We start from the raw sequence: 14,697 nt of genomic DNA on the forward strand, positions 1-14,697 counted from the left end.
GGGCAACTGATCTTTTATCATGTAATGTTCTCCTTGTGCACTCCATGCTTGTAATTGCTCCGGACTGATCAGGTTTTGGATTTCTTCATGTAGTTCTTTCTGAGTTATGGTTGCTGTGAGGAGCTTGTCACTCGGGATGATTGCTATTGGATCAGGGGTCTGATACCTTTGCTGTTCCACCCCCATACGGGAAAGGGCATCGGCCTTCCCGTTTTTCACCCCTGGTCGAAATGTAATCACATAGTCATATTCAGCAAAAAAAAAAGCCCAACGTAGTTGTCGTGAGGATTGGGCCTTTGCCGTTTTTAGGTACTGGAGGTTTCGGTGGTCAGTTATTACAGTGATTGTGTGTCTGGCGCCCAAGAGGTAGTGCCGCCATGCCTTAAAGGCTGACTTAATGGCCAGGAGTTATTTGTCTGTGATAGCGTAATTGAGTTCAGGGGGTGTGAATTTACGCGACCAGAAGGCAACAGGGTGTAACTGGCCTGTTTCGGGGTCCTTTTGTGAGAGGACGGCTCCCATAGCCATGCTTGAGGCGTCTGTTTCCACCAGGTATGGGAGATCAGGGCGAGGGTGGCGTAAGATTGGGGCAGATGTGAATCTTGCTTTGAGTTCCTGGAAAGCTTCCTCGGCTTCTGTTGTCCACTGGAACGTTTTGTTGCTTTTCCTTAGCAATGACGTGATGGGATGCACGATTTGCGAAAGTCCTGGGATGAACCGGCGGTAGAAGTTTGCAAAACCCTGCATACTTTGAACCCCCTTGAATGAATTTGGGGATGGCCAGTTCAGGATAGCATCTACCTTGTGTACATCCTTTCGGATTCCATTCGGGCTGAGAATAAAGCCCAGGAATTCCACCTCAGAGATGTGGAATGAGCACTTTACGAGCTTGGCGTACAGCTGGCGTTGATGGAGGCTCTCCAATACGGATCAGACGTGTTTAACGTGGTCCTGCTTTGATGCGGAATATACTAGGATATCGTCAATGTACACTAGAGCACAGACATCAATCAATTCCTGTAGGACATCGTTCATGAAGTATTGAAATGCAGCAGGCGCGTTGCAAAGGCCAAAGGGCATTACTTGATATTCGTACAAGCCGTATTAGGTGCGAAAAGCGGTTTTTTATTCGTCCCCCTTTTTTACACGAACAAGGTGATATGCCCCCCTGTTATGCTTAAACTAAAATGGCGCTGATGCGCAATGCATTCTGGGAGCGCTCGGAGCCATGATTGATATTTACTTCATGCCGCAGTGAAAAACTGCACACATTTTGCTGAGCGTTAGATTCACGGTGCTGAGAAAAACATGTTTTCCAAACCTGGTATGCGGTCAAGGACATTTCTGCTGGGAAAGCTAACTTTGTTATGGTTTGCTACTGTTCTCCGTGGAGCGTGTTTTTAGAGAAGGGAGGCACTACGCTTCTTGGGGGGAGCCCTCGATTGACCCGGCTGGCAACCGACGGCTGTTCCTCAACTGCGCAAGTGCAATTTCCAGAAGGTTCGAGAATTGGCTCCCCTTTGTGGAGTGTGTATATATGCGGAAGCCCGGAGGTGGTCAGGTGAGACTTCAGCCGGAGAAGGACACTTATGTCCCCCCACTCCTGTGAGCTGTGGTGCTCTCGGCCTGGCTGTTCCCGGGGTCTTCCAGCCGCTTCTGGGCGAGATGAGGAATCCTGTTACGCTCACGGTGATGTATTTCCTTTTGAATTTTTTACTTCTTCTGTGATTTATGTCCATATTATTTTTGTGAGTTATTTCTATGTACTTCTAAACTTTGAATAAATAGCTGTATAAGAGCTGATTATCTTCTAAGAATGCGTGGCTGTGAGTTATTGCATTTGTCTACGTTCAAAGTATTTGCTCTGTAATTGCATTGGTGATTTATGTTTGTTCCGTGCACTTTGGGGAGAGCAATACATTTTTGGCGTCACAAACAGGATACTTGTGATGAGTTGTGCCGAGTATTCAAGAATCTGTTGAAACGTAGATAGGATTTGGTTGTCTTGTAAGTGAAGTTTTTGAATAGTGAAGTTTTTTTCCTTTTTGTCAGTGTGTGAGTGCCTTTGGGAGTGATTGCAGCGTGGAGAGAAAAAATATATAGATTCAACAAGGTTTTATTTTGTTTGCGATAATGAGTAGCTTGTTCAGGAAGAAGAGCGTTACTGCTGACGGTGACTGTTCTGATGTTGTTATTCCAGGCTGGACTAAGAGTCCATATGATAAGTTGGCTCAGGCGTGGGCATGTGGTGAAACATGGGATCAAGGATTGGGAGATGCCGATCCGGCTGATGTAAGGGCATGCTTGCAACAAGTTCCAGTAGAACGTGGTAAAGAATGTGCGGCATTAGGTAGACGAGGTTGGGTTCTTTTGCATGCTTATAGGAAAATACATCAAAGGAAGGTGGAAATGAAAAATTAGGTCTTGCGATTAGAAAGAGAGCTATCTGCAGAACGGCAGACTGCGTTAATGCAGCAGATTCAAATGAAACTGTTTAAAGATAAGACCGACACCTATCAGGCGGTGGCCGAGAGGGCAGCAGTCAGAGTAGCCCGGTATAAGTATAGGAAAAGACGAGGAGGGGTCAACAAAAGAAAGGTGGCAACTGTAATCGCTACCGCTGGCGTAGACTGGGATCTGAATAAGTGGGATGGTGATATTTTTGATTCGACCAGTCTAGAAAGTAGTTCCGCAGATGAGTCTGACCCCAAAATGGAAGTGAAACAGAAAACAGTGGCGGCTAAGCCCGTTAGAAGATGGCGAGCCGGACCTCACCCGCAGAATCTTGCTGGCAGAATGGTGGATTTAACCACGCTGGAGGATTACACACAACAGGAGGTTGGGGAAATTATTACCCGTTTGAGGCAAAAATCAGGGGAAGCTTTACTGACATGGATGGTGAGATTATTAGATGGGGGTGCTGCAGGGTTGTTGGTAGATTCTACGGATTCACAGCGTTTTTTACGCCTGTCAATTGACACCAATGTACAGGAGGTCTTAAGAGCAGGACCGCCCCCTGATGCAAATGGTCAAGATACGCAGGTGTCTTTGTTGCACCTGGTAGCCCAAGCATGTAACCGTAAATACCCTATTACCACAGATTGGCCCAGTGAAGAAACAAAGTGGTATACGTTGAGAGAAGCAATTCAAAAAGTTAGAGAGCATGCTATGAAAGAGGCTATTCACATAGATGCTCCTGATCACATGGGAGCCGTGCCGCTCTCAGTTTCAACTCGAAACATGGTGATTAGAACTGCGCCACCCGCATACAAAAGTGTCATTATGACTCTGCTCGTAGGTATGACGGGCAAGGCTACTGATGAGGTAGCAGATGCCATTCGGCAACTTGCAGATTTGGGGGAGTGGGATAAGAGCGATAATAAGCCACGGGAGAGAGAGGGGCGTAGTGAGAGAAGAACCGAAGGCAGGCGGCAAGACAACAGAGACTCCCGAGTGTCCCTAAAAGACATGTTTTTGGCTTTGTTAAAAGATGGTGTGCCACACGAAGAAATTGATGGCTTTGAAACCAGAGTAAAATGAGGACTTGCAGCCAAAGAGTGCTATAAGCAGGTGTCATGATGCCTACCCCTGGGGACTCAGACCAGGTCCAGCAACCCCGGAAGCAGGCATCAAGTTATTTTGAGCAAGCCCAAAAACCCCTGCTAGGGGCTTTTTGGGTGCGGTCCTGGCGCCTATGGCGCCAGGCTCATATGGAGAGTCAGTTCTGGCGCCATAGTCGCCAGGCTCATAGAGTAGAACTTACCTGATGCAGACCATGCTGCAAGCTTACCTGATGCAGACCATGCTGCAAGAGCTCCAAGCCAAATGAGGCTTGGAAGGGACTATTTTACCTAGGAACTTTTTTTTTACTCGGACAGGGCTGGGGAGGAATACTTACCTGGGACTACTTTGGAGGCTATTTAAACCACGCCCGAAGAGCAGCACACGCTTCGCGTTATTCTGCATCCAGCAGCGTAACGCTCACCGTGCCTGCAAGTCTGCATCCAGTCTTCTGCCATGCCCGCCTCGAGTTTGGAGCTCCTAGAAAAAGGGAGAAAGAAGGAGAAAAGGTTAGAACAAGAGCAAATCCTTTGATCCTTACCTGAATTCCCGATCCATCACGCCATCGAGCTGGAAGAAAGAAGTTATTTTATGCGCGTCGCCTCGCCTGCTGCATCGCCACGCTGAACTCACCGGCCTTCGCAGCATCTTCACATTCTACCGCATTCTCTTGCATGTTCCTGCCGCATTCCGGCACCTAAGGAGTAGACAAGAACAGCAAGGTGAGCCAAGGGAATACACAGAGGAATATTAGTTACCCCCCCCATAGACTTACCTGATTTTACCACCGGGGGTACTATTCCTCTTCACGGGTCGGCGCAGCTTCCACTGCATCTTCGCCGAACCCTGGCCCCTAAGGGGAAACAAAAGGACATCAAGGTGAAACAAATGGACTATCAAGGGGAACCCTCCTCACCACAATAGACTTACCTGATTTTACCGCCGGAGGTATTATTCCCTGAGACTTCATACTTTCTCTCAGCTCCTGAATAAGGGAGAAAGCAACAGGTTACATATTGACATTATTTATCGAACTGTGTTGGAAATACAAATCCTTACCAGAATATTACCGGTTGCCACGAGGAACTCTTCACTAGGGTCAAGCTGCAATCTGCAAGGAATTGGACAAGAGTGAAAATCAGGCATTTGAACTCTTACGAACGACATACTTTTCGGAGTCAATATTGTTCTGGAACTCACCAATTCCTTCGAGCCAGTGAAGCAACTGGTTATCAACGCGCCCCTGCGCTCAATGCAGGATGGAGAGCTCATCTTTTCAAACCATCAGAAGAATATTCCTACGGGCCAAGCAAACGAAGCTAGGTGGACCAGTCCAGTCCGTCATCTCGACCCTACGTGTCACATTGGTGGAGACCACAGCTGTCCAGTTCAGATCGACGCCTCTGTGGGAGCCAGGTGAGCGTAACAGTAGGTTAAGAAACAAGTAGTCACCACGCCACAGGGGGACACCTCACCTTCTGCTCCCCCTGCGGAAGAACAAGACGAAGGGTCTATGGGGACACCTTCCCCGCACCAGCCAACATATGCTGATTTGAGAAAGGTGGTGAGTTTGATGCTAGAGGCGGAGTCGAGTCATACTCATTCGAAGTTTGACTAGGGCTTCGGCCAAGCTCCGGCAGCGTCTGCCCGCATAAAAGTGGATAGGCGGCCTCATGTTGATGTTAAGATTTTTTGGGGGCCAGGAAATACACAAGGGGTGCGAGCATTGATAGACACCGGGGTGGAGGCCTCTTTGATTCATGGTAATCCAACACGATTTAAAGGCAAACAGTTTACTATTACAGGTCTAGGGGGAAAGGAGACCCCCGCAGTACAAACGAAAGTGGAAATGAAAATAGGCAATTTGAATAGGCAGAAATACCAGGTGTTGATTGTCCCGATACCTGAATATATAATTGGCTTTGACATTTTGGAAGGGTTAACCTTGGGACTTGGCAGTAAAACGTACCAGTTTGGGGTGAGTGCATTAATCTGTACACCCATTACCCTAGGCAAATTGAAGATGCCCCCAGTGCAAGTGCCAGTGGCAACCAAGCGGGTAGCAATGAAACAATACCGCATTCCTGGGGGGCACAAGGAAATTTCAGACACCATCAAAGAGTACGTGGAGGCGGGTGTATTATACCCTATTACCACCTCATGGAACAATCCTCTCTGGCCTATTAAAAAGGGAGATGGGTCGTGGAGGATGACAGTGGATTACAAGGAGTTGAATAAACACACTCCTCCTTTAGTGACCGCAGTCCCAGATGCTATTACCTTGATTGAAAATGTCCAAAGGTTTGAGGGGACTTGGTATGCAGTGATCGATTTAGCTAATGCATTTTTCTCCGTGCCAATTGCTGCCGAGTGTCAAGAACAGTTTGCATTTTCGTGGAGTGGACGTCAGTACACTTTCACGAGGCTACCTATGGGGTACATACACAGCCCAACTATCTGTCACCGGCTGGTGGCAGAGCACTTAGACAAGATACCGTGTAAACCTGACATACAAATCTCTCATTACATTGATGATATTTTGATCCAAGGCAAGGATGAGCACAGTGTGCAAAGCCAGTTAGATGTCCTTATGGAAGGATTGAAAAAGGAAGGGTGGGAGATTAATCCGAGTAAAATTCAAGATCCAGCTGAAACAGTGATATTCCTAGGGATTCAGTGGCATCATGGGCATCGAGAAATGATGTCAAAAGCCAGACAGAAAATACTTGAATTCACCACTCCAATGAACAAAAAGCAAGCTCAGCAGTTTATAGGACTGTTTGGGTTTTTGAGACAACACATTCCTCATTAGGGCAGATATAGGCCCCCCTCTACAAGGTGAAACAAAAGAAATATGAGTTTCAGTGGGGGGAAGAGCAGCAGAAAGCCTTTGAGATGGCGAAAGACACCGTGAAGCAGGTGCTTGATTTATGGCCCTTGAAGGAAGGCAAAGTGGAATTAAATGTGTCTGTACAAGACAATTATGCTAACTGGAGTATGTGGCAGAAACAAGACAGGAAACGTGTGCCATTAGGGTTTTGGAGTCGTAAGTTGCCCGATGCTGGCAACTCATACACTCCGTTTGAGAAGCAATTGCTGGCGTGTTATTGGGCTCTTGTTGATACCGAGCAGATTACAGTGGGTCATGATGTATTCATGAGACCAGAAATACCAAGCATGCAATAGGTACTGAGCTTTCCTAAAACGCATAGAATAGGACATGCTCAAGAAGCCAGCATAATTAAGTGAAAATGGTATATTCAAGACAGAGCCAAATCAGGAAAGGGTGGACTGGCAAAATGACATGAGCAAGTAGCCAACATACCGCCCTCAGATTACAAACCACTGGAAGTGCCTGAAAGAAGTGAGTCTCCCGTGAAATGGGGAGTACCTTACAGCGATTTGACCGTGGAGCAAACAGAGCATGCTTGGTTCACAGATGGTTCAGCTCGATATGTGGGAACTGAGCGGTACTGGAAAGCAGTGTCGTACAATCCCAAAACAAAAAAGATGTTGACAATGACAGGGAAAGGGAAGAGCAGTCAGTTTGCAGAACTTTACGCAGTTTACCAAGCATTGAAACAAGAGACCCCTGGTCAATGTTGACACGCTCACCTGATTCCCACGGAGGCGCAGGTCTGGCTTCGAGTGCTGATGCTTCTTCAATGGTGAAGCACAGGACTCTGAAGATGGACAGGAAGGGCCCCTCTACTCTGGCTTTTCTGGCTTGCAGGAATATTCCCCTGTGCGTGAAAAGGGAGTATTACCTACTGACGGAATAATGCTCAAGCCTCCCACTCCCTTCCAACCCTCCACGATACCCTTCCACGATTCCCCGTGAAGTCTCACCTTAGGGTCTGGAAGGATGAGTTCTCCATCCTGCTTCTGATGCAGGGGCGCGTTGAAACCCAGTTACTTCACTGGATTGAGGTTTGATGGGAGTTCAAAATAAGCTTGACTATTCAGGTGAGGCGCTGTAAGAGTTCTGTTGCAAGTTCAAAAGTTCAAGCTTAATAATAATGTTCATTGTCTTATTGCAGCAAGCGCTAATGCTTATGTCTTTTTCCCCTTAGGGGCCGGGGTTCGGAATGCCGGAGATATGGCGCCGACCCGAAGTGAAACGTGCAGTTCCAGTAAATGACAGGTAATTTCTGGATGAGCGTTCAGGTAATGTCTTTGCATTCGCTCATTCAATGTCTTTGTCTTTTTTCCCCGTAGGGGCCGGGGTCCGGAATGCCAGGAAGCGGCAGGACCCGAAATGAAATGGGAATGACCCAACAGGTAAGTCTTAGAAGGAAACTGAGCCTTTCCTATTCCCTTCCTTCTCTCACCTTGTTTTCTTTTCTTTTTCTCTCTAGGCTCTGGGAAGTGGGTGCGGATCCGGATGATCGCTGCTGAAGATGGTGGCGCCCAGGAAAGGTGAGTGAAATGCAGCGCTGCAGCGATCGAAGCGAAATGCTTTTAAAATTATGTCTTCCCTTTCAGGATCGTCGGTGTGATGTCTCTGCGATGCAGCTTTAGCAGGTAAGGTCTTCTTTATCACCAATTCTCTCTTATCTCCCTTTGCAGGCGACCCAGGATGCTGACAGGCGTGGCTGAAGTACAGATGCAGGAGCTGACACGGTGAGCGTCCAGCTGCGAGGAGCAGAACAACGCGAAGCGTGAGTTGCTGATCGGGCATGGTTTAAATAGCTTTGGAAGAAGTTCCAGGTATGTATCCTTCCACCGATCAGGTATGTATCCTTCCCCGACCACACCCAGGTGGAAAGTAGTCCCACAGGTAAAGTAGTTCCATTCAGGCCTCAAGAGGGCTTGGATGTAGCAGCATGGTCTGCCCCAGGTAAGTGCACATTAAAACACTTGAACACATGTCTAGCTTTATGAGCCTGGCGCCTAAGGCGCCAGGACTGGGGTCCAACATGAGCCTGGCGCCTAAGGCGCCAGGACTGTGTCCATAGGGCCCTAGCTTGGGCCCGCTGGCACTTCCTTGGGGGGAATGATGCCTGCCTCTGGGGTTGCTGGGTTGGACCTGGCTCTTTGGAGGTAGGCATCATGACAGTTCCCCCCTCAAGGCCCCTCCCAAGGTTGTTCCCTCCGGGGGTTTTGGCTTGTTCGGAAATCTCCGGTGGAACCTTTGTATTAATCGAGGTGCGTGAACATGGTTAATAGGCTCCCACAATCTCTCCTGAGGTCCATATCCCTTCCAGTCAACAAGATAGAAGAGTTTCGACCTTAACACCTTGGAGTCTAAAATGTCTTTAACTTCGAATTCCAATTCCCCTTCAATTTGAACTGGGTCTGGAGGCTTGGACAGTCGGGTCCCTGGTTGTACTGGCTTCAAAAGTGATGCATGAAAAACTGGATGAATACGCATGTTGGACGGTAAATCCAGTTTAAAGGCCACAGGATTGATTATAGCCTTGATGGGATAAGGACCTATGAATCTGGGATTGAAGGTTTGCGGGCCCTTGAGGGGTAAATGTTTCGTTGCTAGCCATACCTGGTCTCCTACTTGGTAAGGAGGAGTTTTACTTCGTGCAAATCAGCGTTTTCTTTATACTTTTTCTTGGCTTGCTGTAAATGAGTTGCAGCTTCTTTGAAGGCTCGGGTTATTGTGGAATGCAGATGATTTACTGCGGGCATTTCCAGGGTCAGAGGTGGATCTAGGTCAGAGGTCCGAGGATGGTGACCATACAAAGTATAAAAAGGAGTTTGTCCGGTTCCAGAATGCACTGAATTGTTGTATGCATATTCTGCGATCCAAATGATGTTTTTCCAATTTAACTCGGATTGGTGTAACATGCACCGAAGATATTGCTCGAGAGTCTGATTGGTTCTCTCGGTTTGTCCGTCGGTCTGGGGGTGGTGGCTGGTGGATAACCGCACATCTATTTGTGCTAGTTGGCAACACTTCTTCCAAAAATGGGAGATAAATTGACTTCCACGATCCGAGACTAATATGGAAGGGAAACCATGTATGCAAACTATATTCTCCAGAAATTCCTTGGCCAAGGTGGAAGCTGAAGGCAAACCTTTTAAAGGGATAAAGTGGGCCATTTTGGAGAATAGATCCACAATTACAAGGATAGTGTTGTAACCAGCATAAGGAGGCAGATCAGTTATAAAGTCCATTGACAAGGTGTGCCATGGTGCCGGTGGAATATCCAAGGGTTGAAGTAGGCCGGCTGGCCTTTTCTTTTGACCCTTGTTTTGGGCGCAAATTCCGCAAGACAAAACAAAAGACTTTATGTCTTTTCTCCAAGAAGGCCACCAGAAGTGGCGTTTGATTTTTTCCTCCGTTTTAGCGATACCAGGGTGTCCTTCCATTAATGATTCATGATGATGGGCAATAACAAGTTCTTGCAATTCTTTACTTGGCAGAAACAACCGCTCCTGGAAGTAGGGTAAATCATCCTTAACGGTGTAATGAGGACCCTTTTGACTCCATTCCAGTAAGGCTGAAGAGTCTAGAAGTTGTTTTACTTGCGTTTGGATGTCCTCAATAGTTTGCAATGAAGTTAGGCCTAAGATTCTTTGTTCAGGTATGATTGGCACAGGTTCTAAACTCGAATTGGGTTCTTCCATGCCAATCCGGGATAAGGCGTCCGCTTTACCATTCTTGCAGCCAGGGCGATAGGTAATTACAAAATCAAATTCCGCAAAGAATAGAGCCCATCGGAGTTGTCGTGAAGATTGAGCTTTAGCCGTCTTTAAATACTGTAAATTTCTGTGGTCCGTAATTACGGTGATCGTGTGTCTTGCCCCGAGAAGGTAGTGACGCCAAGCCTTGAAAGCAGATTTAATAGCCAGTAACTCTTTGTCGGTAATTGCGTAGTTGATTTCAGGAGGAGAAAATTTCCTGGACCAAAAGGCCACAGGATGTAGTTGGTTAGTTTCTGGGTCTCTTTGCGACAGGACAGCTCCCATGGCCGAACTGGATGCGTCGGTTTCCACAATGTAAGGGAGATCTGGGTGTGGGTGCTTCAATACAGGTGCAGAGGTGAATTTGGTTTTCAGGTCCTGAAAGGCTTGTTCGGCCTCAAGAGTCCATTTAAAGCGTTTGTTTTTCTTTAGGAGAGCTGTGATGGGTTGGACTGTTCAGGAAAATTCCGGGATGAATCTTCGATAAAAATTGGCGAAGTCGAGCATGCTCTGAACTCCCTTCACCGAGCTAGGATGTGGCCATTTGAGGATGGCATCCACCTTTCGCGAGTCCATTCGGACTCCTTGAGGTGTCAGGATGAATCCGAGAAACTCAACTTCTGTGGTATGAAAAACGCATTTTTCGAGCTTTGCAAATAGTCTGTGCTGGCGCAATTTCTCAAGAACTGCCCTAACATGTTTTCTGTGATCGGATTCTGAAGAAGAGTACACCAGGATGTCGTCAATATAAACAATGACACAGACATCAATAAGTTCCCGAAGAACATCATTCATAAAGTACTGAAAGGCGGCAGGTGCATTGCACAACCTGAAGGGCATCACCTGATATTCGAAGAGACCAAATTTGGTGCGAAATGCAGTCTTCCATTCGTCGCCTTCTTTTATACGCACCAGGTGATAAGCTCCTCGGAGATCTAACTTGGTGTACACACAAGCGTCTTTCACCTGGTCGATAAGCTCAGGGATCAGGGGCAGAGGATAACGATTCTTACTCGTTATTTGATTTAGGGCACGATAGTCTATACATGTTCTAAGGTCGCCCTCTTTTTTCGGCACGAAGAACAGAGCTGAGGAGACAGGAGACTTAGACGGGCGAATAAAACCATTGGCTAGGTACTGATCTAAATACTGACGCAAATGCAGGTTCTCAGGTTCCGTAAGAGCATAAATCCTACTACAAGGTAGTTGAGCATTGGGTACCCGATCGATTTGGCAATCATAAGACCGATGGGGAGGTAACGTGTTAGCCTGTTCCTTCTGAAAAACGTCTTGGAATTCTTGGTATTCTGACGGTAGCTGTACAGGGGTGGAAGTTGCTGAGGCTAGACCCATAGCTGGATTTCTTGGATAACAAGTTGATTCACAATCAGGAAAACTTATCTTCTTTGCTCGCCAGTCAATTCTGGGATTATGTGTTTCTAACCAAGGAATTCCAAGAATTACTTGAAATTGTGGGGCCTTGATCACATCAAACACGATTGCTTCCCGATGTCCATCCTGACCCACCAGTGTCACTTCAACAGTGGAATGCGTTACAGGCCCTGAGGCTATTTCGGTTCCATCTACTGTAGTAATGACATCTTGGGTTACTTGCGGGTGGAGAGGGAGCTTAATCCTGGAAGCCAATTCACGGTCTATGTAATTTCCAATAGCTCCGCTGTCGATGTACGCTTTTATAGCATGCAACTGCTGAGGCTGTTTTGGGTCCACGAGCACCATTGGCATGACAAAATGCGAGGTCAAAGAGTTTGTTTTCAAGCTCGGCAAGCGGACCCCTACGCTTGTTGGGCTAGGTCGTTTCCCGAATCAGGTGTCAATAAATCGTTATCAGTGGCTCCAACCACCTTCTTAGGTGATTTGACTGGACAATTTCGAAGAAAGTGACCGGAAGTCCCGCAATACAGACAAAGTTGCATTTGCCGCCTTCTCTCTCGTTCCTTCTGCGTTAATGGTCCTTTAACACCGCCGATTTGCATAGGTTCGGATACGTCGGTACTCTTGGAGTTAGCGTGGGTTTTGATCGGTACTCGGGTTTCGTACTTGAACCAATCTGCTTTTCTATTTTGAAGTCTGTGATCAAGTTGAGCCACCAAGTCTATGTAGTCTGCGCAGACCTGGGGTAGATTTACAATCTGAGCTAGAACATCCTTAAGCTCTCCGCGCAGGCCTCGATGAAACAATGTGATCCTTTTGTTTTCTGGCCATCCAGTTTCCACAACCAGTCTATTAAAGGTGTCAACGTAGGACAGGAGATCCTGATTACCTTGTCGTAAGGATAGCAGTTCGTTATCAAGGGCCTGTCCTTGAGAGTGTCGAGCAAACAATCTTTCCATGCTGGCCTGGAAGCCCTGAAAATCCTGGAGAATGGGATCATCCTGATTTACAAATGGAATAGACCAATCGGCAGCACTGCCACTGAGGTAAGATAGTATAAAGGCTACCTTGGTCTGGTCGTTAGGGAAGGCCCCGGGTCTGCATAGAAAGTGTAAATGACATTGGTTCATAAAGACAGCATATTTCTTGGGATCCCCCGCAAAACGTTCAGGCGGGGCCAAAGGCATGTGTCCAGGTAGATTGATTTGTACCGGGTTATTCAAACCCATTGATGTGGAAGTACCTCCGGAATTAGGTAAAGGAGTGTGCCCTGCCTGGGCCTGCAATAACCTTTTGGCCAGGTCATCTGTTCTTTCCTTTGATAGGATCAGTTCTCTTTTGAGAGCGTTAGTCTCCTGGCGGGCTGAGTGCACTTCTGCCCGTAATTCCCCCAAAAGCTGGGCCAGCTGATCTGTTTCGGAAGTCTCCATAGCGCCCGGGTGGGAAATTGTGGGTAAGCTTCGCGTTCTGTCACGCTCACCTGATTCCCACGGAGGCGCAGGTCTGGCTTCGAGTGCTGATGCTTCTTCAATGGTGAAGCGCAGGACTCTGAAGATGGACAGGAAGGGCCCCTCTACTCTGGCTTTTCTGGCTCGCAGGAATATTCCCCTGTGCGTGAAAAGGGAGTATTACCTACTGACGGAATAATGCTCAAGCCTCCCACTCCCTTCCAACCCTCCACGATACCCTTCCACGATTCCCCATGAAGTCTCACCTTAGGGTCTGGAAGGATGAGTTCTCCATCCTGCTTCTGATGCAGGGGCGTGTTGAAACCCAGTTACTTCACTGGATTGAGGTTTGATGGGAGTTCAAAATAAGCTTGACTATTCAGGTGAGGCGCTGTAAGAGTTCTGTTGCAAGTTCAAAAGTTCAAGCTTAATAATAATGTTCATTGTCTTATTGCAGCAAGCGCTAATGCTTATGTCTTTTTCCCCTTAGGGGCCGGGGTTCGGAATGCCGGAGATATGGCGCCGACCCGAAGTGAAATGTGCAGTTCCAGTAAATGACAGGTAAGTTCTGGATGAGCGTTCAGGTAATGTCTTTGCATTCGCTCATTCAATGTCTTTGTCTTTTTTCCCCATAGGGGCCGGGGTCCGGAATGCCAGGAAGCGGCAGGACCCGAAATGAAATGGGAATGACCCAACAGGTAAGCCTTAGAAGGAAACTGAGCCTTTCCTATTCCCTTCCTTCTCTCACCTTGTTTTCTTGTCTTTTTCTCTCTAGGCTCTGGGAAGTGGGTGCGGATCCGGATGATCGCTGCTGAAGATGGTGGCGCCCAGGAAAGGTGAGTGAAATGCAGAGCTGCAGCGATCGAAGCAAAATGCTTTTAAAATGATGTCTTCCCTTTCAGGATCGTCGGTGTGATGTCTCCGCGATGCAGCTTTAGCAGGTAAGGTCTTCTTTATCACCAATTCTCTCTTATCTCCCTTTGCAGGCGACCCAGGATGCTGACAGGCGTGGCTGAAGTCCAGATGCAGGAGCTGACACGGTGAGCGTCCAGCTGCGAGGAGCAGAACAACGCGAAGCGTGAGTTGCTGATCGGGTGTGGTTTAAATAGCTTTGGAAGAAGTTCCAGGTATGTATCCTTCCACCGATCAGGTATGTATCCTTCCCCGACCACACCCAGGTGGAAAGTAGTCCCACAGGTAAAGTAGTTCCATTCAGGCCTCAAGAGGGCCTGGATGTAGCAGCATGGTCTGCCCCAGGTAAGTGCACATTAAAACACTTGAACACATGTCTAGCTTTATGAGCCTGGCGCCTAAGGCACCAGGACAGGGGTCCAACATGAGCCTGGCGCCTAAGGCGCCAGGACTGTGTCCATAGGGCCCTAGCTTGGGCCCGCTGGCACTTCCCTGGGGGGAATGATGCCTGCCTCTGGGGTTGCTGGGTTGGACCTGGCTCCTTGGAGGTAGGCATCATGACAAATGTTATGTGTACACTGATTCATGGTCAGTGGCGAATGGATTGGCAGTGTGGTTGCCAACTTGGCAAAAGAATGGGTGGAAGATTCATGCAAAAGAGTTGTGGGGAAAAGAACTGTGGCAAGATATTGCAGAAATGTCATTACAAAGTGAAGTCACTGTATATCATGTGGACGCG

This window comes from Ambystoma mexicanum, chromosome 10 (genome assembly GCF_040938575.1).
Source record: "Ambystoma mexicanum isolate Mex_15411 chromosome 10, UKY_AmexF1_1, whole genome shotgun sequence".
Classification (NCBI taxonomy): Eukaryota; Metazoa; Chordata; class Amphibia; order Caudata; family Ambystomatidae; genus Ambystoma; species Ambystoma mexicanum.